Source organism: Grammomys surdaster, unplaced genomic scaffold (assembly GCF_004785775.1).
Source record: "Grammomys surdaster isolate TR1022 unplaced genomic scaffold, NIH_TR_1.0 111497, whole genome shotgun sequence".
In the NCBI taxonomy this organism is placed as follows: Eukaryota; Metazoa; Chordata; class Mammalia; order Rodentia; family Muridae; genus Grammomys; species Grammomys surdaster.
In genome coordinates, this window is record NW_021611426.1 from 28,741 (window position 1) to 52,786 (window position 24,046).

The 24,046-nt window shown below is 41.4% G+C and overlaps 1 long non-coding RNA gene across 1 annotated transcript; it reads right to left on the minus strand.

The window, feature by feature from the left end:
- Positions 1 to 16,671: 16,671 nt before the first annotated feature.
- LOC114635537 lies at positions 16,672 to 23,993 on the minus strand. Its single transcript, XR_003713490.1, has 2 exons — positions 23,874 to 23,993; positions 16,672 to 19,316 (listed from the first exon to the last, which is right to left on the minus strand). It is a non-coding gene; the product is annotated as an uncharacterized LOC114635537 (long non-coding RNA).
- Between the last annotated feature and the right edge of the window lie 53 nt (positions 23,994 to 24,046).

Here is a 24,046-nt window from a genome sequence, read left to right on the forward strand (position 1 = left end):
GAGAGTGCTTCTGTAGGTCTATGAGTGACAGAGAAGGCTAGGGCTAGGAGAAAAGGCTGAGGAAGGCTTAAGGAAAGAGCTAAGAGAATCCTTCCACAGCAAGAGGTGGGGTTCTGAGGGAATTGGAGTTGTGGTAGTAGGAGGGGATCCTGAAAGTAGGTTGTAGTAGGACAAAAATTAGACAGGGATGGAAGAGATAGGGGAACTCTGGGTTGTACCAAGAGTTGGAGTCTCTAATGAATGGAGTTGCAGTAGGAGCTGTTACAGGGTTGAGGGTGAGAATGGAAAAGTCCTAATGGAGCACAGTATTGATAGCAAGACTGGACTACCTGAATCCCAGCCTGGTGTGTAGCCACTTGGAGTTCCAGGTAGAAAGTGTTTCTAGATATTTGTGGCTGACCTAAATGACTGGGGATGGGTTAGAAGGATGTCTGAGAAAGAATGTAGGAAGAGTCAAGGTAGGTCCACACCAAGGGTTGGCAAAGTCCTCAAAGAATGGAACTATTTTGTATTATTTATCAATTACCATGTTTGACCATCACAATGACTTTTTTGACACTCACAATGATTTGTACCCTTTCAGAAAGATTTTCTGTGACCTCACAATAAATTGTGTGTCCTCATAGTGATTCAGTGTGGACTCATTATACACTGTGTATTCTTCACAACAACTATATAGCATCCACAATAATAGGAAATTTGAGATTTTTTGTGCCTGTTTTTGCCCTCACAATGACTCAGTGTGAACTTCATAATGAGTATCTGGTCCTCAGTATGACTTTATGTGACCTTCACCATGACTTTATGACATCACAATCACTTTTGCTTTCATCACTATTTGCCCTAATAATGACCCTGTGTGTCATTATAATTGCCCTTTATGATCTGCACAATGATTCAAGTAACCCTCACAATGAGTTGTGCACTCTTATAATGACATTGTGTGACCCTCACAATGACTGTTTGCTTTCACAATGACTTTGTATACACACATGATGATTTGTGTGTCCTTGCAATGAGGTTGTGTGGTTTCACAGATGTATATCTTGACTTTGGATTTCTGTACCCTTCACAATGACTATTTCTGGTATTCATAATAACTTTGTGTGTCCTTACAATGACTTCTTCCTCCCAGCCCCATGCTCTCAGAAATAAGACTCAGACCCACCTTGGCCATATAGCTAGGCTCTTCTCTGACTAGATCATAACCTAGATAATTGAATTATTTTAACCTGCATTCTACCACATGTCCATATCCTCATATCTTTCCAGGCAGATCTTCCTGAGCCTGGCTCTATCCCCAGATTCTTTCTCCTCTGGGATGTCCTGCCTTCTTTTTCGTGCCTAAGCCATAGGCTTTTTAATTGACAGGCGATACATCCATGCAATACACAAGATATTCTCTCTATGACTGAGTCATGTGATTATCAGTGGCCAGCCTTATGTAAATCTATCATGAAAAGGAGCAAGTTGAGCAAGAAAAAATTACAACATGTATAGTTTGAGGGAAAAAGGGGCACCAGGAAGTGTAAACAGATAAAAGCCTGATGCTAAATGTAATAAAGGGAGGGTGACCTCAGAGCAACACCCTGCCCTTAAGCTTCTAACTTGTGCAAAGAAAGTAAAATGAAAAGTAATTAAAGAAAAGCACATGGCTTTAATCCCTGGACTCAGAAGTCAGAGGCAGGTGGATCCAGGAGTTCAAGGCCAGCTGAATTTATAGATCGAGTTCCAGGACAGGCAACCTCAAGGAGATAAGGAAACCATTGAGAACAGAAAGCTGGTGGGAATGTATTTGAATGAGGAGGTATGTTCCAGTCCCAGTAAGCAGCAGAACTTGGCAGCTTTCGCCATATGGTCCTGACTTTAGTCAAGGATAGGATACAAGAAAGGGTTTTTGGAATCTCTCTCTGTGACTAAGGAAAGCCACTGAAACCAGGCATGTGTCAGGAGTGTCCCTGCATGGAGACCTGGAAAGGCTATATGTAAGGCTATTAAGCCTAGATTTCTTTTGGAGACTCCCAACTCCCAAGATGTTGGAGATGCCAGAGTTATGGGATACCTGCCAAGGAAAGCTGTGAACAGGAATGAGAACCAGCCCAAGAGAGAGAAATATGTTGCAGTCAATAAAGCTGAAAGGAGTCGGAGATCTAAAGAGTACTTTGACATCAGACAATGAGATGCAGTTTGGAGTTTGCCCTGCTGCTCTTTGGTCTTGTTTCAGTCCAGTATTTCCTTGCAGTACACCCTTTCCACACTTTTGGAATACTATTGTATATCTTGTGCCATTATATGTTGGAAGTATGTGATATGTTTTATAATTTTGATTTTACAGGGGATTACACTTAAGGGATTTCCATGAGTGTCTTAAGAGAGTTTTGATTTTTAAACATCGTTGACATTTTTTTAAACTATGGGGACTTTTGAAGTTGGACTGAATGCAGTTTTGCATTATGATATACAAGCCTATGGGGGCTAGGGAGTAGAATGTGGTGAATGGCATAAAAATGGCTCCCATCAACTCATGGGGAGAGAGGCACTATTAGAAGGTGTGGCTTTGTTGGAATAAGTATGACCTTGTTGAAGGAATCGTATCAGTAGGGGTGGGCTTTGAGGTTTCAAATGCTTAAGCTGGGTACAGTGTCACTCTCTCTTTCTGCTGCTGTCACTCTCTTTTTCTGGTGAACCCTGATCCATATATAGAATGTTCAACTCCTTCTCCAGTACCATGTCATGCCTACATGCTGGCATGACAATAATGGACTGAACTCCTGAACCTGAACCTGTGATCCAGCCCCAATTAAATGTGCTCCTTTGTAAGAGTTTCTGTGGCCATGGTGTCTCTTCATAGCAACAGAAACCCTAACTAAGACTCTCCAAAGCTTGATGTCTCAGCTACTCTTTAGTATATGTTGGGATCCTGAAGAAGTATGCTCTAACACTAGTGAAGGAATGCCTTATCAGCAGGATAGATGAACGTGCCAGTGAGAGCGAGGGCAAGCAGTCAACAAGCAAAGCGTTTCTTTTTCCATGGCCTTTATATAGGCTGTCACCAGAAGATGTGACCCAGATTTAAGGTGAGTCTTCCAACCTCAAATAATTCAGATATAAGGATGTTTTTCCCTCTTCAAATGACCCAATTAAAAAATCCTCACAGTTGTGGTCAGTAGTTTGGGTTTTAGTCAATTCCAGATATAATCATACTGGCAACCAAGAATTGCTATCACATGTGCCTTCACTGTGGCTTTGTGTGCTCTTTGCAATGGCTCTTTGTGACTCTCACAAAGATTTTGTCTTCTTTTACCTTGTGTGAAGTGGAAACTTCCGGTTTCTTTGGAAAGTCAGTTATATCAAATGATGTTTTGCTGGGACACAAAGGATGTCTTGTTAAAGCAGACAAGTCAAAGAATGTTTGCCTGAAGCAGATACACATGAACAGATGTTTTGCTATAGCAAACAGGTGAAAGGATGCATGATGTTCAGAAGGAATAATAATAATATGACCCCACAAATAGTGGGAGCTTGAGCATTGGTTTGCCTTGCTCTGCCCCATTATTCTTCATTGATGACATTCATTTATTCGTTTGCCTTACATTGCATTGCTGAGCTTTGCTCGTGGTGACATCATAGACAGAAGCTCACCAAAGAACTCCTCGTGAGGTTCTTGCGGCTTTTTACCACTTCCACAGACTCAGGCTGGTTGGTGAGCCTTGAAGTCTCAGTTGACTAGTGTGTGGTATGTGCCGAGCGAACTGGTCTGTGGCTGGTGATTTTGGGTTTGGTGGTTTGCTATTAGACTGAACTGCTGATATTCTGACAAAAAGATTAGAATTGCTCCCAAAGAACTATTTCTAAACAGATTTATTTCCCCCATCTCCTAATAGCTTTTCTTTTCCACTACCTCTGGTGGGTGGTGGGCTAAAGAAGAGGTTGAACCCTTATTAAAGTAGGTTGAGAAAAAAACTATGCCTACACTTGTGTGTCTTCCCAATGACCCTGTGGCCTTCACAATGATTCCTTCTGAGTCTCACAATGGCTATGCATGCTCTCACAATGACTTTGTGTATCCTTGAAAATGACTCTATGGTGCACATAATGACTTTTTGTGACTTCTCAGTGACATTTTGTGCCCTTACAATGACATTATTTTCCATAATACTCACTCTTTGTAACCTTCACAATAACTTTGTATACTGTGGTGGTTTAAATATGATTGGTCCCCATAGGCTCATCTATTTGGATGTTTGGTTCCACAGCTGGTGGAACTATATGAGAAGGAGGAGGTGTGGCCTTGTTGGAGGAGGTGTGTCACTGGAGGTGGACTTTTACACTAGGCCCAGGCCTGCTCTCTTTATCCGGAACTTGTGGATCAGATGTGAGCTCTCAGCTACTGCTCCAGCTTTATGCTTACCTGCTTGCTGTCACGCTCCCTGCTATGCTGATCATGGATAAACCCTCTGAAACTGTGAGCAAGCTCCCAGTTAAATGTCTTCTTCTATAAGCGGCCTTGTAGCCATAGTATTTCTTTATAGTATTTCTTCACAGCAAAAGAATAGTAACTAAAACAAATACCCTCACAATGACTCTATGTGACACCCACAATGACTCTGTGTGACCTTAAAAATGACTCAACTTGACACTCACATTGACTCAGTGTAAACTTCACAGTAGATGCGGGGGTCTCATAATGACTCTGCATGACCTACACACTGACTCTGGTGACCCTCAAAATGACTTGTGTACCTTTATAATGATGGAGTATCCTTCACAATGACTGCATGTGAGTTTTAATGACTCAAAGTGACCCTCACAATGACTCTATAAAACCTTTACAATGACCTAGTTGTGCTCCTTCAATGACTTGTGGACCTTCATAATGACTCTATGTGCCCTCACAGTGTCTCTGGTACCCTCATAATGACTATGTGAGCCTCACAATGACTTTTTATAGTCTAACAATGAGTTGTGACCTCACAATGACATTTTTGCCCTCACAATGACTATATGTGCCCTCATAATGAGTATGTTTCTTCACAATGACACTGTGTGACCTTCTCAATGGCTTATTGTGATCTTTATAATAATTCTAAGATCTCTCATTATGACTATATATGAGACCTCACTTTGACACTGTGTGACCTTCACTATGACTCAGTTTGACACTCACAATGACTTATGAGCCCTAGCAATGACTCAGTGTGACCCTTGACAAGGAGTATAGGTGTCTTCACAATGAGTCTGTGTAAATTTCTTAATAAACTGTGGTCTTCACAATGAATAATGTGCCCTCAAAATGGCTCTAGATGAACTTCACAGTGACCATAGTGACTCTTCTAATGACTTGTGTGCTCTCACAAGAATTGAGTGTGCTCTCATAATGACTTTGTGGGTTCCTAACACTGACTTGTATGCCCTTACAACTTTGTCTTCATTCAAATTCACTCTCCACAGTCTTTAGTAGTCACAGAATAACTTTGAGTGCTCTCACAATGATTATCTGTGTTCCTCACAATGACTATTTGTGATGTTCACAATGACTCCTATGCCTTCATAATGACTCTTGTGCCTACATAATAACTGTGTAAGTTCACAATGACTCTGTATGACCTTCACTGTAACTTCATGTACTCTCACAATGACTGATCCGTGCTCATAATGACTATATGTAAGCTCAAAATTTTTAAGATGTTCAAATGTTTCTGTGTGTCCTAACAATGACTATGTCTGGCCCCACATGAGTATGTGTGCCCTCTTAATGACTGTGTGACCTTCACTGTGACTTAGTGTAACCTTCACAATGACCTTGCATGACCTTCACAATGAGTAGTTATTGCAGTGACTCTATGTGACCTTCACTATGACTCTGTAATCTCTAAATGGAATTTTGAGGCCTTCTCAATGCGTCTATGCCATCTTCATAATGACTTTTTGTGTCTTCACCATAACTTTGTGGTCCATAGGAATAACTCTGTGGAATCTTCACAAAGTCTCTTTGCGACCCTTAAAATGATTTGTGTTTCTTCACAATGACTGTGTGTGACCTTCATAATGATTTTTGTGCCTTCACAATGACTTTATTTTCTCATAATGAATATGCATCCCTTTACAAATATGATTGCATGCCTTCAAAAGGACTCCATGTGGCCTTCACAGTAATTTTTTATGCCCTGCCAATGACTCGGTGTGTCCTAATAATGATTATGGATACTTTTGTGTACTCTCATAATGACTCTGTGTGCCTTCACAATGACTGCGTGCCATCATAATGACTATCTCTGCCTTTCTCAAAGTCGTGTTGCACTCACTATGATTTTGTCTGTCTTTCAAAATGTGACATGAGCCCTCACAATGACTTTGTATGATACAATGATTCATTGTCCCCTTCAGAACAAGTATGGTCTTTCTCAATAACTTGCACACCCTCTGTGGATTCCCAAAATTACTACCTATCCTTCATGATGATTTTGTGTGGCACAATGATTTTGTGTGTCATCACAAGGACTCTGTGTGACTCTCACAATTACTATATATGTTCTCACAATGATGTTGTGTGCCCTCATGATGACTCTGGGTCTTCACAATGATTTTGTATGAACTCATAATGACTTTGTGTCACCTTCAAATGATTTTTTTGAGCCATCAGAATGATTCTGTGACCTTTAAAATAAATCAAAAATAAATTATCACAATGACTTTGTGTAAACTTCAGTGTTTCAAATCCTATGGTAATGACTCTGTATGATGTTCACAATGGCTTTGTGTGATGTTCAGAATGACTTATTGTGATGTTCTCGATGTTATGTGTCCTCATAATGACTTTGTGTTGAGAGGGACCCTGCAGGTGGTCATTGACAGTAGAAAAGTGAACCATGAAGAGATGAGAATGAAAACTCAGTTTATATTGACTTTGTCAACCTGGATCAAGCCTTCTAGAGAGTTTGATGCCAGGTAGTTTATTCCCAACAAATATAAATACAATGTAATTTGAGTAAAATTAAATTTCCTGGCCTAATACAATCCCTGGTCCACATGGAAGCATAACTACATCAAAACTTTTCTCAGGATTCATGTTATTTCTTCCAAGAAGATGGGTTCTAGAGTTACACTACCTGTACCCTTTAAGCTATTAAAGGCCTGTAGAAGTGTTGGACACGATCTCCATCATACAGATAGTATAAACTTCATTTAGGCTATTAGCCACCTCTATTCCTGGTTGTGGGACTTTGAGGGAGCTCCTAGCTATACAGATAATGTAAAGGTAATTTAGACTATTAGATATCTCCAGTCCTAGCCGGGCAGTGGTGGCACACGCCTTTAATCCCAGCACTTGGGAGGCAGAGGCAGGCGGATTTCTGAGTTCGAGGCCAGCCTGGTCTACAGAGTGAGTTCCAGGACAGCCAGGGCTACACAGAGAAACCCTGTCTCGAAAAACCAGAAAAAAAAAAAAAGATATCTCCAGTCCTGGAAGCTTGTTAGGGGAGGGAGGCTAGCTGCAAGGGTCATTTAGATTACTAGCCACCTCTGGTTCTGCTTGTAGGAGCTTGATGCAGCCTGGCCCAACAGATAATGCAGATCATCAGGCTATTAATCACTTTCAATTTCCAGCTCTCTGGATAGATAAAGAGATTTTACATCTTCCACATGAGAAAGCCAATCACACATGCTTAACATCTGGTTTTTCTGGAAATCTGTAGATGCAAAGACCTTCCTGCTGTACTCCCAACATTTTGTGACCTGACAATGAGTATATATGACCTCACAGTGACTCTGTGACCTTCACAATAACTCATTTAATGCTCACTATGACTGTGCATGTCCTCACAATGACTTAATGTAAACTTCACAATGATGATAAATATCTTTAAAATGACTGACTTTCTCAATGACTGGTGAACTTCACAATGACTCTGTGTGACCTTCACACTGAGCCTGAGTAACCTTTACCATGAAATTTTTTGCCCTCAAAATGACTTATGTGACCTTCACAATGACTTTATGTACCCTCACAATGACTCATAGTGACCCACCATGACTTTCTCAATGACTCCTTGTTACCTCACAGAAACTTGTGTATCCTCCACAACAACTCTCTGTGACCCTCACAATAATTCTCTGTGACCCTCATAATTATGTTGCATGCCCTCAGAGTGACTTTATGTCCCCATAATGAGATTGCATACCCTCACAATGACTCTAGAAGATCTTCACAATGATGTTGTATGACCTTCACAATGAGTGTGCTCTCAAAATGACTCACTGAAACCTTCATACTGATTCTTTGTGATAGTCACAGTGAGTTGGTGTGCCCTCACAATGTTTTGTGTTCCTTCACAATGACTGTGTGGCCATCATAATGACTTTTTGTGATTTCTCTTTACCCTCACAATGACTCTGTCTGTCCTCACAGTAACTCTGTGTGACTCTTACCAAGGTTTTGTTGTGCCCTCATAATGTGTGCGTGTACCCATAAAATTATTTTGTCTGACTTTCACGATTATTCTATATGCCCTTCACAATGACTTTTGTGTCCTTGTAATGATTATGTTTGCCCTCAAAATGACTCTGTGCAACCATCATACTGATTTCACAATGAAGTATAATTCTCATAATGACTTGTATGCCCTCATAATGATTCTGTGTGATTTCACTATGAATGTGTGGCCTTCAAAATCATGCTATGTGAACCTCACAATGACTTTGTGTTTCCCTACAGTGACACTGTATTTTCTTAAAATGACTGTTTGTCCATCACAATGACTCGTTGTGACCCTCACAATGACCTGTATGTTGTCACAATGACTATATGTGACCTTCACAATATTTTTTGTCTGCCTTCACCACAACTTTGTGTGACTTTACAATGATTTTGCATGCCCTCAAAATGAATACTATGTGTACTCATAACACACAGTGTGAGATTCACAATGCTTTTATGTGCTCTTACAATTACTCTGTATGCCTATAATGACTCTGTGTGCCTTCACAATAACTTATGTGCCTTCACAATGATTGTATGCCATCAAAATGATTGTGCAGCATTTACAGTAACTCTTTGTGCCTTTTCCAATGACTCATATACACTTAAAATGAGTTGTGTGCTCTTACAATGGCTTTGTACAACCCTCACAATGACTCTGTGTGACCCTAACAATCCTTTTCTATACCCTTATTATGATTCTCTGTGCCCTCACGAAGCATCTGTGAGGCTATATAGGAAACTTGTTTGCCCTCACAGAGACTCTGTGTGTTCTCATACTATGTATAGCCTTCAGAATGACTCTGTGTGTCCTTCATAACGGATGTATGCACTCATGATAACTTTGTTTGCTTTCACCATGACTTTGAGTGCCCTCGGTATAGTTGGTTGCCCTTATGGTGACTCTGTGTGACTTTCACAAAGACTCAATTTGATGCTTACTATGACTTGATGAGCCTTCACAATTTGTCTGATCTTCCCTATGAGTCTTTGTAACCATTCTAATGACTCTGTCTTACTGTCATAATAATACTATGTGACCACTGCAATTAGTGAGCCTCCAACATGTCTTTTGTGACCTTAACAGTAACTGGCTATGCCCATAATTACTTGTTTACCTTCACAATGACTTTGAGTGTCCTCAATTTGACTTGCTGGCCTTAGAATGACTGTGTGACCTTCACAATAACTGACTCTCACAATGACTTTATGTGCCCTCACAATGACTTTGTCTAACTTTCACAATGACTCTTTGTAACCATTCCAATGACTGTGTTGTCTCACAGTGACTTTGTGTGTCCATCACAACAAACTTGTGAGCCCTCAAATGACCTTAGCAATGAATGACTGTGACCTTCATAGTTACTTGAATGCCATTACAATAATATTGTGTGACCTCACAAATGACTCTGTGTTCCTTTAAAATGACTGTGTGGTGACTTTTACAAGGATATTTTGTGATCTGCACAATGACTTGTACACCATAACAGTGAGTGTGTGTAACCTTCATGGTGATTATTATATATCCTCACAATAAATTTGTCACCTTCATAATTTACTGTGTGGCTTCTCATTTACTCTTTGTGCCCTTACCACCTTCATTGTGTCACAATAGCTTTGTATTACTACAATGACTCTGTGTGTCCTCATAATGACTATGTATGCACTCAGAATAACTTATGTGCCCTTATAATTATTCTCTGGGTCTTCGAGATGACTATGTCCTTTCACCAGAACTCTACTTGACCTTCACAATTACTCTGTCTTTCACAATAATTTGTGTGTCCTCCTGGTTACTGTATGACTCAGTATAACTCAGTGTGCTCTCAGTGTGATTGCTTTTGGGAACCTCGTAATGAATTTATGCCCTCACCATAACAACTGTGCCCCCACAATGACCCTGTATGCCTCCACAAAGACTTAATGTGATCTCAACAATGGCATTGTGCCTCTTCATAGTGATTTAGTCTTTCTTCACAGTGATTCTGTGTGACCTTTACAATGACTCTTGGTGATTCTCAGAGTGATTTAGTATGGTCTTCACCATGACACTTTGTGCCATCATAATGACACTGTGTGTCCACATGATGCTTTTGAGTTCTTTGTGATCTTCACAATGACTCTTTGTGATACTGACAATGACATTGTGTATCTGTCTCCACAATGACTTTGAGTTCCTTCAGAAAGATTATGTGATTTTCTGAATGGTTCCGTGTAACTCTCACAATGACTACCATACTCCTGAGCCTTTGTGTCAATTGCACTGATTCTGTGTGACCATAACAATGACTCTGTGACACTCACAGTCATGTATTGTGATGCTCAGAATGATTTCTTATATTTTCACAATGACTTTATGTGACTTCACAATGAGTATGTGTGGCCTCACAATAACACTGTGTGACCTTCACAAATAGTATGAGTGCCTTCATGGTGACTCTGTATGACTCTTCAAATGACATTGTGTTACCTCACAATAAATCACTGTGAACTTCACAATAACTTTGTATGACATTCACAGTGATTATGGGTGACCTCCACAGTAGGTTTTTTGTGCACTCATAATATATCTGTATGAACTCACAATGAGTTTGTATGCCCTCACAATGACTCTCTATAGTCGTACAATGGCTCTCTATACCCTCACAATGAAATATAAGTCCTTATAATGACTACACGTGACCCTCACAATGACTTTGCGTGCTGTCACAATGAGTTTGGATCCCCTCATAATGATTTCATCTGACTTTCACAATGACTCTGTGTAACTATTACATGACTTTCTGTGACCCTAACAAAGACTCTCTGTGACTCTTAAAATAACTCTGTGAACCTTCAAAATGTCTCTGTGTGAACCTACCAACAACTTGCTGTGACTTCATAATTACTTGTCTTCACAATGACTTTGAGTGTCTTTCACACTGATTGTGGGCCATCACAATGATCTGTGTACTCTCATATATGTGTCCCCACAATGACTGCATATGCCCTCACAATGGCTCTGTGTAACCTTTACAGTAAGTTTGTATACCTTCAAAGTGACCAGTATGCCATCATAATGATTCTCTGTGGCCTTAACAATGACTTTGGGTGACTACCACAATGACAATATGGGCCACCACAGTGACTTCTGTGCTCTCACAATAACTTTGAGTACCTTTACAATGAAGTATGATCTTTAGAATGACTTCATATATCCTCATAATGACTTCTGGGATTCTTCCCCCTACAGAGGTTCTTGATGAGAAACAGTCCTTGCTTCACCATACTGTTTATCACTGTTCATTGTGGAAAATGGGTACATATTCCTTCCTCAGGGTGGACCAGAGATTAATTACCTTTCTCATGAGGGAATGTCCAGGAAGAGAAGCTCATTGGCTAAATCCTCAGGGCCCATCTAGATACCTCACTAGCATGGAGAACATTCTTTATGTGGGGAGCTGTGGTCACATGTTCCAGGCCAGGAATCTGGTCAGGAGTAGATGAAATGCCTCCCAACCGTCCTCATGTATGAGGTACCAGGTTTCTGAACCCACTCAACCTTACCAAGTTTCCTGTCACTGTCCACTGCCCCACACTTCATAATGACAGTGTGTTCACACAATGACTTCTGTGCTCTCATAATGGTGCTGTAAGCTCTCATGATTCTTGAATCTTTACAGTGACTATGAATAACCACCATAATGACTTTGTGTGTCCTAACAATGACTTTCTATGCTCTCACAATGACTGTGTGTGACCTTCAAAATGACTATGTATGACATTAACATCAATTATTTGTGACCCTCACAATGACTTTTTTGTACCATTGCATTGACATGATGTGCCTTTACAATGTCTCTTGAATGCTCACAATGACTTTATGTGACCTAAACAATGACTGTGTATAACCTTCACAGTGTTTCTGTGTCCTCTCACCATGACTCTCTGTGCCCTCACAAGACTCTATGTGACCTTCACAGTGATGGCTTAAGACCTTCACAATGACTCTGTCATTGTGACTAGTCACAGTCACAGTGACTAATAACCTTCAAAATGAATCTCTTTGACCTTCATGTTGACACTATCTGATCTTTACAATGACTTTCTTTGTATATCCTCACAAATACTTGTTGCCCTCAAAGTGACTCTGTGATGATTACAAATTCTCTCTGTGGTCTTCAAAAGGCCTTGTGTGCACTCAAAATGACTTTGTGAGTCCACTTCTATGACTCTGTGAACCTAGCAATGCCACTGTTTACCATTCACAATGACTTTTAATGCCCTTACATTAATGTCGTCAAATGACTATGTGTGCCCTCGCAATGATTCTGTGTGCCCTTCATAATAAGTCTGTGCATGCTCACAATGACTGTGACCTTTATGATGACTTCTTTTACCCTTAAGATGAATCTGAATGACCTTCACAATGACTCTCTGTGACACAATGTCTTTGTGTGATCTTTACAATGATGTCTTGCAATATCATAATCATTTCTGTCCCCTCATGACTCTGTGTGACTAACCAATGACTCTGTGTGCCTTCAAATTGAGTATGTGACCTTCACTGTGACTCTGTATACCTTCACAGTGATTTCAGTGCTCTCTGAATGACTCTGTGTGACACTCACAATGACACAGTGATATTAACAATGACTTACTTATTATGTTCACAATGATTCTTTGTGACATTCACAATGACTTGCGTGCCCTTATAATGAGTCTGTGTGCCCTTACATTGAATCTCTGTGCTCTTACAATGAGTCTCTGAGTCATGACTCTGGACACTCTCACGGTGACTCTACGTGCCCTCACCATGACTCTGTGTGAGCTTCACAGTAAGTTTGTATAACCTCACAATAACACTGTACCCTTATATTGATTCTGATGGTGACTTTGCCTTCACAATGACATTGTGAGATGTCACAATGACTCTCTGTGCCCTTACAATGCGTGTGTGCTCTCACAATGATTCTCTTATCTTCACAATGAGTCTGTGTGACCTTCACAACAACTCTACATGACCCTAAAAGTGACTTTGTTAGGCCTCAAAATGTCTCTGTACATTTCCAATGACTCTCTGTAACTTTTAATAATTGCTTCCTTGTGCACCTTTGCTATGACTTCAAGTGCCCTCACAATGACTTTTGTGCCCTCACAATGACTCTCTGTGCCCTTACAATGACTCTTATATGACTTTCATAAAGACCTAGTGTGCTCTTTCGATAATGTTATACCCTGAATGGTTTTGTTTTTAATCAGAATAACTTGTGTGCACACATGATGATTACTTCACAATTACTTGTGTGCCCACACAGTGATTATGTGTGTCATCACAGTAACTCTGTGATATTCAATGACACCTTGTAATCTTAACAATGACTTATGTGCCCTCATAATGACTACAGTCTCCTCACTATGACTCTTTGTGAGCCTCATAACGATGTCATGAGACTTTAATTATCACTTTTTGTGCCATCACTATACCTTGTGTGTTCTGATAATGACTGTGTGTCTTCACAATGATTGTGTGCTCTCATACTTACTTTGTGTGACTTTTACAATCACTTGTGAGCCATCACAATTTTGTACGTTCTCGCTGTTTGAAGTCAGGTGCTCCCTCAGCCTGCCCTTTTTGGACTCAGAAGTGGCAGACACCTGATACATCATCACCTGCCACCACCAGGTGCAACACATTTCCACTGTCACCACTAGTTGTGTTATTTTCTTATATGCCATGTGTACCCTTTTAAAAGATTCCTCCTTACATTAAGACTCATTCTGTCTTGTTTGGTCTGTTTTTCAGTCTCTGTCATCTGCCTCTCTCTTGCTGTTTGTCCCTTTGTTTCTATCCCTCTCTCATATCCCCATTCTCTTCCACTCAGCCCCCAATAAATCTCTTATGTGAGATCTGTAGTATGGTATGATCTCTCTGTGGTACACCTTGGCCCCAAACTGACAAGGTATTTCTGCTGCTAAATCCTAACACAAAACTCAGAATGCCCTCACTGTAACTTCACAATGAATGTGTCTTCAGCATAATTTGCGTGCCCTCATCATGACTCTTTGTGCTATCACAAAGCTTGTGTGACCTTCATAGTGACAGCATGCACCCTCACAATGACTTATGTGCTCTCATGATTCTCTGTGCCCACACAAGGACTCTGTGTGATGTTAACAGTGGCTCTTTGTGATACTTGCAATATTATGTGATCTTCACAATGACTAGTATGCCCTTCAGAATGACCATGTGTGCTATTCACAATGACACTGTGTGACCTCTACAATGAGGGTACATCATGTACCCTCACAATGACTTGTGTGCTCTCATAATGACTCTCTGGGTCCACACAAGCATCTGTGTGGTCTCATAGTGACCTGGGTGACCTTAACGACACTGTTATTTCCTCACAGTGAACTGTTATCATAACTCATTGTACCATGTAACCTTAACAATGATTTTGTGTGACATGCATAATGACTCATTGTGATGTTCACAAAGATTCTATGTCCCCTCACAATGACTACATCTGACTTCACAATGAGTATATGCATCCTTACAATGACTCTGTATGATCTACAAAATAACATTGTGTTCTTTCACAAAGACTTATCTTTACAGTGACTTTGATCACATCACCATGACAAATGACTGTGTGCCTTCACAATGAATTTTTGTGACTTCATAGTGACTTATGTGTCCTCAAAAAATGACTTATGAGGCTATGTGCCCTCATAATAAATGTGCACCCTCACAATGACTCTCTGTGACTGTCATGGTTTGCCTGTGTGACTATGACAATGACTCTGTTTGGCTTCACAGTGACTCTGTGTGACTTCACAATGTTTCTGTGTCCTCTCACAATAATTATGTCTGACTTTCACAATGACTGCAACTATTACTATATCTCTGTATGACCTGACATTGGCTCTGTGCAATTCTCCTCATGACTTTGTGCATCTTTTCAATGACTTTGTGTTTCCACACAATGACCTCTTGTGTTCTCACAAGGACTGTGTGACTTCAAAATGATTGCATGACCTCTACAATGACTCTCTGTGAACTTCACCGTAACTGTATGACCTAGTCAGTGACTCTGTGTGCCCTCACAATGAGGCTGTATAATCTTCACAAGACTCTTTGTGACTTTCACAGTGACTTGTGTGCCCTCACAATGACTTTGTATAATATTTACAGTGACTGTGTAATCTTCTCAATGACTTTGTGTTCCCTCACAATGATTCTGTATGACACAAACAATGGCTTTGAGAACTCGCATTCGCTTGTATGTCCTCACAAATGACTTTGTGTGCCATCACGATGACTCCATGAAACCTTCAAAATTATTATTTTTTATTCATTTACAATGATGTGTGACTTTCACAATTACATTGTATATCCCCTCAATGACTTTTGAGCCCTCACAATGACTATGTGTGATGTCACAATAACTTGGTGTACACTCAAAATTACTTCTTATGACTATGTATGACTATCTGTACCTTCACAGTTCTCTATGTCATCTACACAATAATTTTTTGTGTCCTCATAATGACTGTGTGTCCTCCACGATGATTTTGTGTACCCTAGCAATGACTTTGTATAACTTTCAGAATGACATTTTGTGGCCTCTCAATGACTTTGTGTATCCTCATGAACATTTGTGTACTTAGTTACTGTGACTTTCAAAATGACTTTATATGCCATCACAATGACTCTGTGTAACTCTTCCAACACGTCTCCGCTTAATTACCACAGTAACTTTTGTGACCTTCACCATGACTTTGTGTACCCTCACAAATGACCCTGAATGCTCTTTACAATGACTATCATGCTCACGATGACTTTCTGTGACCTTCACATTGACTCTGTGGTCTCTGACAATGACTTTCTTTGTGTACCCTTACAGAGACTTCTGTGCCCTTGCAATTATTCTGTGTGAACTCCAGGAAGACCTTTTTCCTTCACAATGACTGCGTGACCTTACCAATGGCTCAGCTTGACCTTCACCATGACTTTTGTGACCTTGACAGTGATTCATGTGCCCTCATGATAACTGTGTGATCTTTACAATGACTCTTTCTGACCCTCACAATGACTCTGTGTGCCTCTGTGACTTGTGTGTCACCCTCCAATTTCATGACACACACATGAATTTTTGAAGCAAGTAAAATATAAGCACAACTACAAAATCATTTTTTACTTGACGCATAACTAAGAATAACAAGTATCAATTTTATTCACAATTTTTAAAAAGCACTAAAAAAAGGGTTTATATTGGAAAGTGATAACTTACAGTTGATAAATTCCAGTATGTAAAACAGTTGTGATGAAATCTAGGCTGAAAAAAAACTATCATAAAAGCCATGATTGTTTCTCTTTCCTTTTCTGCTCTTTTTCTTCTAACACAGACAGCAGTACTTATACTAAGTAACAGCAGCAGTAACTCTTTAAAGTAGAAAACATCGCAATTTAAAATATATTCCATATATTCAAAATAGAAAACACATGACCTGACCGATTCAAAAACCCTTGTCTCCATCTTGTCCTGTCTTCTGCCACGGGAAAGGTGGCACTGGTGTTCCCTATGCCTAGATGCCTCTCTATACCAGTGTCTGGCATCAGAACGCTAGCTCCTATGTAAACAGCCTTGTAAGATGTTCCAATAATGTCAAGTGCAGGTTGTAGTTTTTCCTCTTGTTTACAAAGAATGTGAAATGTAAAACACCACTGCATGTTTCCAGAGTGGCTGGTGGGAGGATGTCTCATTTTTTATGATAATCCAGGTTCTTCCAAATGCAGTATCAAATGAAATCAATTTTTAACCCTCAGTATTTCTCTTCTGATTAAAAGTGATGTTTTGGGATTTCGGGCCAGAGTCTCCCTTCCATCAGACTGGCTTTCCCCAGCTGTGTCTGTCTTTGAAGTCCATCAGGGCTCGGCATGTGGAAAATATCTTCAGGTTACACAAAGGAACACAACCCTGCTGGCTTTGATCATCCCTGTCATAACAGAGATGATTGGGTTTCAAACAATGACACACACATGTGCATGAGGAGGAGGCCACTTAGGGGAGGTCAGCTTGCACCCTCATGGACGTCTGCTGCTTAAATCCTAAATGCTTTATGTCTTCCCTAAAGTCAGTTCTCATATTAATGGTTGGGAACACACAAACAAAAATGCCAATAGGTTGTGACTGGGCACCATGGGGACATAAAAGCAGATGTGGGCTACCACGGGATGCTCTATAGTAGTGTTCTTCCTATATTTGGTAAAGGAACAGATGGCATGAGAAGCAATACATACAGACAAGCCAGAAGACACACATCAAAAGGCTATTAGGAATAGAGGGAGGCTACAGGAAGAGGGGTCATTACATCTATTTATGTCTTACGATGAGAGAAAACCATGGGGGTAAACAGAAGATAAAAAAAAAAAAGTCTAGGGAGATAGCATCTCAATGTTTGGTTTCAGTGTTCCGTAAAAGAGCTTGATTTAAGTAGGGCCGCTTCAGAACAAATATGCTAGTGAATTCTCTCACACCAATGCTCACAGAGCGGGCTCTTTTGAAAGTGTGAATGGAACAGAGCAACAGCAGAGGGTTGAAAGGCTGAGGTCAGATCTGCACATGTAAGTTCAAACTGGAAACCAAGGATATCTTGCTCAATGAAGCCGTAGAGCAAAGGATGAAGAGAAAATGAGCTCCAGTTCTTCCTTAGCCTTAGAGATTGTTCTGGAAGGTAAATGCCACCATGGAAGAAGAGGGAATACCTTACACAGCACGCCTACATCAGAATGCCATATTACAAAGCCTTGGCTAGAACAGATGGCACCAGAGATCCTGTTCTTCCAAACTGTGGGCCAACCATGCTCTTCCACATCTGGTTCTAATGTGCAGTGCGTTCTGACTGAAGGACTCTTCAGAAGTGCGCTCAGTGTACTGAGGCCATTTGTATAAGCTCAGGTGTAGATCATGGATTACTGTACTCAAAAATGTCTCCTTTCTATATAAGAAATCTGGGCCTTGGAAATTTAGCACAGGACAGCACTAACACACACTTCCACAATCCTAAGGTTCACAGCCAGGCTTCAGGATATGCACAGTAGGTGGTTTTAACTTTAAAGTGATGCCTTCTTCCTTCTATTCCCCCCAACCCCGCCAACCTGCTACATTCTTAACCACATTCACAGCCACTTTCAATAACCCAGGCCTCTTCTCCTATCAATGCTGTTGTACATTCATGGGGAAGAGGCCAAAGGAACTGCTGGTAACAGACAGGCCCGTTGACTTCACCAAATTACGATTCAGGCAGGACTATGAAGCCCCTTCAAACCACTGAAGTATACTATCCTGCTGATTAGAAAGTGCCTTTCTTCAACAGAAATCCTCAGAGCTCTGCCTAAAATCTAAGAAAGTCATCTGCTAAGGCTTTTTCACAGGGTAAAGGATTATTTCTAAAAGAGAATGTCTATGAAAGTTTATACTCTGGGTCCTGTGAAACCACATTCACCATGAATGTAAGAAGGAGCCAGGCTGGGTCCTACCGTGCCCACAATCTCACAGGCAGCACATTCCACCCATGGGTCCTTCAAATTGGCCCCAGCTAAGGTTCTTGGTTAGAGAAGAAGTGCAGGTCTCAAGGCCGCCTACAGTCTCTTCGGGCTTCTTGCTGGGGTTTCAGCTTACAGCGGGTCTGGCTCAGAAGCAAGTAGCTGAAAGGATGGAAATGCTGCCAGTTTGGTTCAGATTTACTTTTGCTTCCAGATACCACAGAAGGTCAAGACTGCTCAGTCTGTAAGCCTCACCACAGGCGTGTCCAGACCCACACCTCCATGTCAGGAAGATGGCCTTCAGGCATCCTAGGAAGGAACAACAGAGGAAAAACTTGAAAAAATTGTATCTTCTACATTAAACCTGCAACTCGGTTTAAACCAATTGTGCATAGCTACTGAGAGTAGTATGACGTATCCAAGCATCCCATCCTGTGTCCTCTGGGAAAGGAATAAACAGTTTTTTTAACAACACAAGTACCAGCATGTGCTGAGTACTGGAGAGATGACAATGTAACCCATAATAATCACAGTGACTTTAAAAAATGATTCTTTTGTTTATCGATCTCATAGGAACATTTGAAGACACTGCTTCAGTGTGGGGCTTCCTAAAGCATTTGTAGCTAAGTCATTCATGGCCTCGGAGGTGGCCGGTGAACACCGCCACTCTGTCACCTACATCGCCACTCTGTCACCTCAGTCATAGAACCTCAGTCTTCCACTCCTGGCAGATGTCTACAAAGAATGAAGGAACGGGACTGCTCTTTATAGTCTCCCTGGAATAACAGTCTTCTTGAGACAATTATCTTCAACAAGTGCTGTATCACAGAAAGTGTGGCCTCCTTTCCAAAAGGGAGCGGGCATCAGCCGACCGAATGCTGCTGGAAGGTATTATAGCCTTGCTTTCACACACTGCCTCTCAGTAATGTGTTCACCACCAATTAGCGTTGGTAACACAGGTAAACCTGAGGAAAACATTTCCAGGTAAAGAGGTTACCTAGAAACTAGAGGTTCTGAAGTCTGTCTGAACACCAGGAGACAGTCTTTCCCAAATACATTGGCCAACTGATGTAACAGGAACAAACGTATTGGCTCTATTTCAGGAAGCCAGCCATCCTCCTTTGATCACATGCAAAAAGCAGAAAGGCAGACTGGAAAACTGGATGGTCCTCTCAGAGCTTCTCCTACCTTCTGTGCCTTCTGCTGAGTTATTCATTTGTTTGTTTGTTTACTGTTTTGAGTTGGGGGATGCTTGTGTCTTTGGTGCATATGAGGTCAGAGAACAATTTGCAGGAGTTCGTTTTCTCCTTCCACCATGTCGATTCCAAGGACTAAACTCAGGTCATCAGGCTTGGCAGCAAGCACCTTTACCAGCTGAGCCATCTCACTGACACCAACATCACTACTGACATTAAATGATGTTTAAAAAGCAACACCAAGAGGGCCTGCACCTTAGCTCATGGGTAAAGCACTTGCTGTTCATGGAGTTTGATCCCTAGAACCCATGGTAGAAGGAGAGAACAGACTCCTGCAAATTGTCCTCTGACATCCACATGTGTTTCTCAGCTCCAATAACCACAAAAGGAAAATAAAGTGGTAAAATCACCAAGCCAGCTTTCCCTGTAAGGAAACAAGCTAGCTTTCTTCTCTCAAAGATCTCAACAACAGACACCACACATCTCCCTTCTGCCCAGGTGGGCACAGGGAGAACGAAACGGAAATGGACTCACGGATGCTAAAGGCAACTCTCACACCTGTGTACTTATCCTGAATCGGGAGCATCGCCATCAGATCCTGGGTGGTCTTAAAGCACCCGCAAGAACAATAGCGTGTAAAACAACTGGTTTGGGAAACAGTTCATCAGGCTTTGGAAATCATAGCCTCACACCAGAGCTGGAGCTGCTTCTGGTGGGAATAATAAGATCTTTTCTGAATTCCAAACGAGTCCATGCTATGTATGGAACCAAGTCGGCTAAGGATCAACCTAAACAGTGGACACAATGATCACAACGATCTTCCTAATCAGAAGCTGTTGAAGAAAAAAGTCTTTTTTTGTTTGATTTTGTTGACATTTTTAAAAAACAGAGACTTGATATGCAGCCCATTGTGGGGCGGAGGGCTGTGAGAGGCAGCCGGGTTCGGTCGAGCACAAGCTTGAAACCCTGGTAACTCTGAGGGACGGAAGATGTTTGGACATGCTTCTGGGCCCCTGGATCCTGTCACATAGTTACAGCCCCCCAAAAGCCCCATTAGCCACATAGGAGCAGTGTCCCAAGCCCTCCCACATATAGATAAGGTATCCCCAAGCTCTCAGACCAAGCCAATAGGAAGTACCTGCTGCCAGACCCTGACCCAGCCCAAAACTGTATATAAGAATCCTATCCAGAAGGAATAAAGGTCTGTGAGTGTATGAGAATTACTCTGTCATCTGAGAGCTTCTGTCCTAAAGCTGTGACACTGCTGCTTGGGAAAAAAAATCTGCTCTCTAAAAACGCCACCAGAAGCTCCCCTGCAATCCTCGATGGCTAGTCGGCCTCTTGACTGCTCATCCCGGCCCAACTCAGTGCAGAGTGGACGAGTCCAGGGTCTTGGAGCAACTGAGGTGGAGGTGGAGGCAGCAGAGGCGATTCCCCCTCCCTGCTCGCACTCTCTCCCCTTTGCCTGAACCTTCTCACCTGGTCGGGCCAGAGATCTCTGTGGAAAGCCTCCAGTACACAGGCCCACAGCCCATGATACTGTCCAACTCACTATCTACCCTAGGCTGGCCTTGAACTCATGGTGATCCTAAGTATGTGCTACCTCATTTGATAGCATCAAATTACTGATGAGAAGTAAATGCATTGTCTACCTGGAAAAAAATGAGCCTGTTAGAAGGAAATGTGAGCTGCTTCTTTGAATGCACTAGTCAGAAAACAGCAAAATTAGTTAAGTTAAACAGTTGGCTGTCGAAAGCTCATGAGGGGGCCAGCATGTGCTGAGGCTTCAGTCTCAATTCAGTAAGTACTTCTTACTTTTGAGGAAGGACTTCTCAGAACTCAGAAGGGAGTCTTTTTAAATGGGCTCAAAATGTTGGTTTTGTTTCTATTGTAGGGGGGATACGGAAATGGTTTACATTCTAGAAATTCTTTTTCTGAATTTAGAATGTTCTAGTTAGATGTTCCTATGGACTGTAAGATCACACATCTCAGAAAGTAACTTTTTCCCTATTAAGTTTTGGTGTGCAAGCAGAAAGTCATGTTTTCTTTCTGGACTCATTTCATAAGTAATTATGTCCTCCTTACAATTATCTGAGTAGAAAATCATCTTTATGAAGATGGTGATAATTATCTGAGCTGTCTTTCCTTACTGCCATTTGTGATAGCTAGTTTGATGTTAACTTTACACATGCTAGAGCCATTTGGGGAGATGGAGCCTCAACTGTGAAAATGTCCACCCTCATTGGCCTGTGGGCAAGCCTGTAGGACTTTCTTAATGATGTGGAGAGGCCCACATAACTGTGGGCTGTGACTCCCCTTGGATGATAGTTCTGGGTTCTATAAGAAAGCAGGTTGAACAAGCCATGGGGAACAAGCCAGTAAGCAGCACCCCTCCATAGCTCCTGCATCAGCCTCTGTCTCTAGGTTTCTGCCCTGTTTGAGTACTTGTCCTGACTTCCTTCAGCAATGGAATGTCACCTGAGGGTTGTTAAGCCAAAGTCAACTCTCTCTACTCCAAGTTGATTTTGATGATGGTGAGTCTAGCTTTTCCTCCCCCTCTTCTCTCTTTCTTTCGAGATTATAATTACATTTCTCCCTTCTCTTTCCTCCCCCCAAAATCACCCATATACCCCTCTGCACCTCCTTCAAATCTGTGATCTTTTTTCATTGTTATTACGTGTTATTATGTATATTGTATATACATATATTCCTAAATATAACCTGTTTAGTCCATACAATGTTACTTGTATGTGTGTTTTCATGGCTGACTGTTTAGCACTGGCCAAACAGCTGGTGTGCTGTCGTAAGGAAGACCACCTCCTCACCCACTCCTAGCTTTCCTCAGTTGCTTATAGTTCTTTGTGTAGTGCTGAGGCCTCATGGGCTTTTCCCCATCTAGTTTGGCATGTCCACTGGTGTCATCCTTCTCCTGCTTGGGCAGTCACATTGCTGAGACTTTATGGGTGTGGTTTCTTATGTTACTAGGAGACACAGTCTCACAGAAAACTCCCTGGCCCTCCGGCTCTTCCAGTCTCTCTGAGCCCTCTTCTGCAATATTCCCCTGAGCCATAGGTGCAGGAGTGTTTTGTAGATGTTTCTCACAGCAATAGAAACTCTAAGACACCATTTATATTAGAATATAAGGTATGCTTGCAAGCATGCTTTCTTGAGACAGGGTCTTGTGCAGGCACCTCCTCTTCAGGAAACACTTACACCAAGTAGTCAGATTTAAGAAGACAAGGCAGAGTGTGTGTGTCCTTTGTGCTCCCATAAAATGGTTCTGTTTGTTTAAAAAAAAAGTATTGAAACTTATTTTAAAACTCTTCTTGGGCTGGAGAGATTGCTCAGTGGGTAAGAACACTGGCTGCTCTTCCAGAGGTCCTGAGTTCAATTCCCAGCAACCACATGGTGGCTCACAACCATCTGTAATGGGATATGATGCCCTCTTCTGGTGTGTCTGAAGATAGCTACAGTCTACTTACATATATAAAATAAATAAATAAATCTTTTTAAAAAACCTCTTTTATGTATATAAAATGATGTATAAGAAATAATAAAACATAACTATCCCTTATCTACTACCCCAGATTTCAAAGTGGGAACAGTTTGGTTTCCTCCAGTCTATCTCAGGCCATTGCCATTCACACACTGAAAGCCATCACTGTCTTACCTGGAAGGCTGTGGGCATGGCTAGATTCAGGTTTTCACTGCCTTCCCAGCCTCCTCGGCTTGGAGTCCTTTGAGCATCCTGAGCTAGGGTCTGCTCCCAGACCGGATCAGTATCACCATATTTAGGTGAGTCCGTAGTTTCTGAAAAATTTCCAGAAGAATCTGGAACAGCTG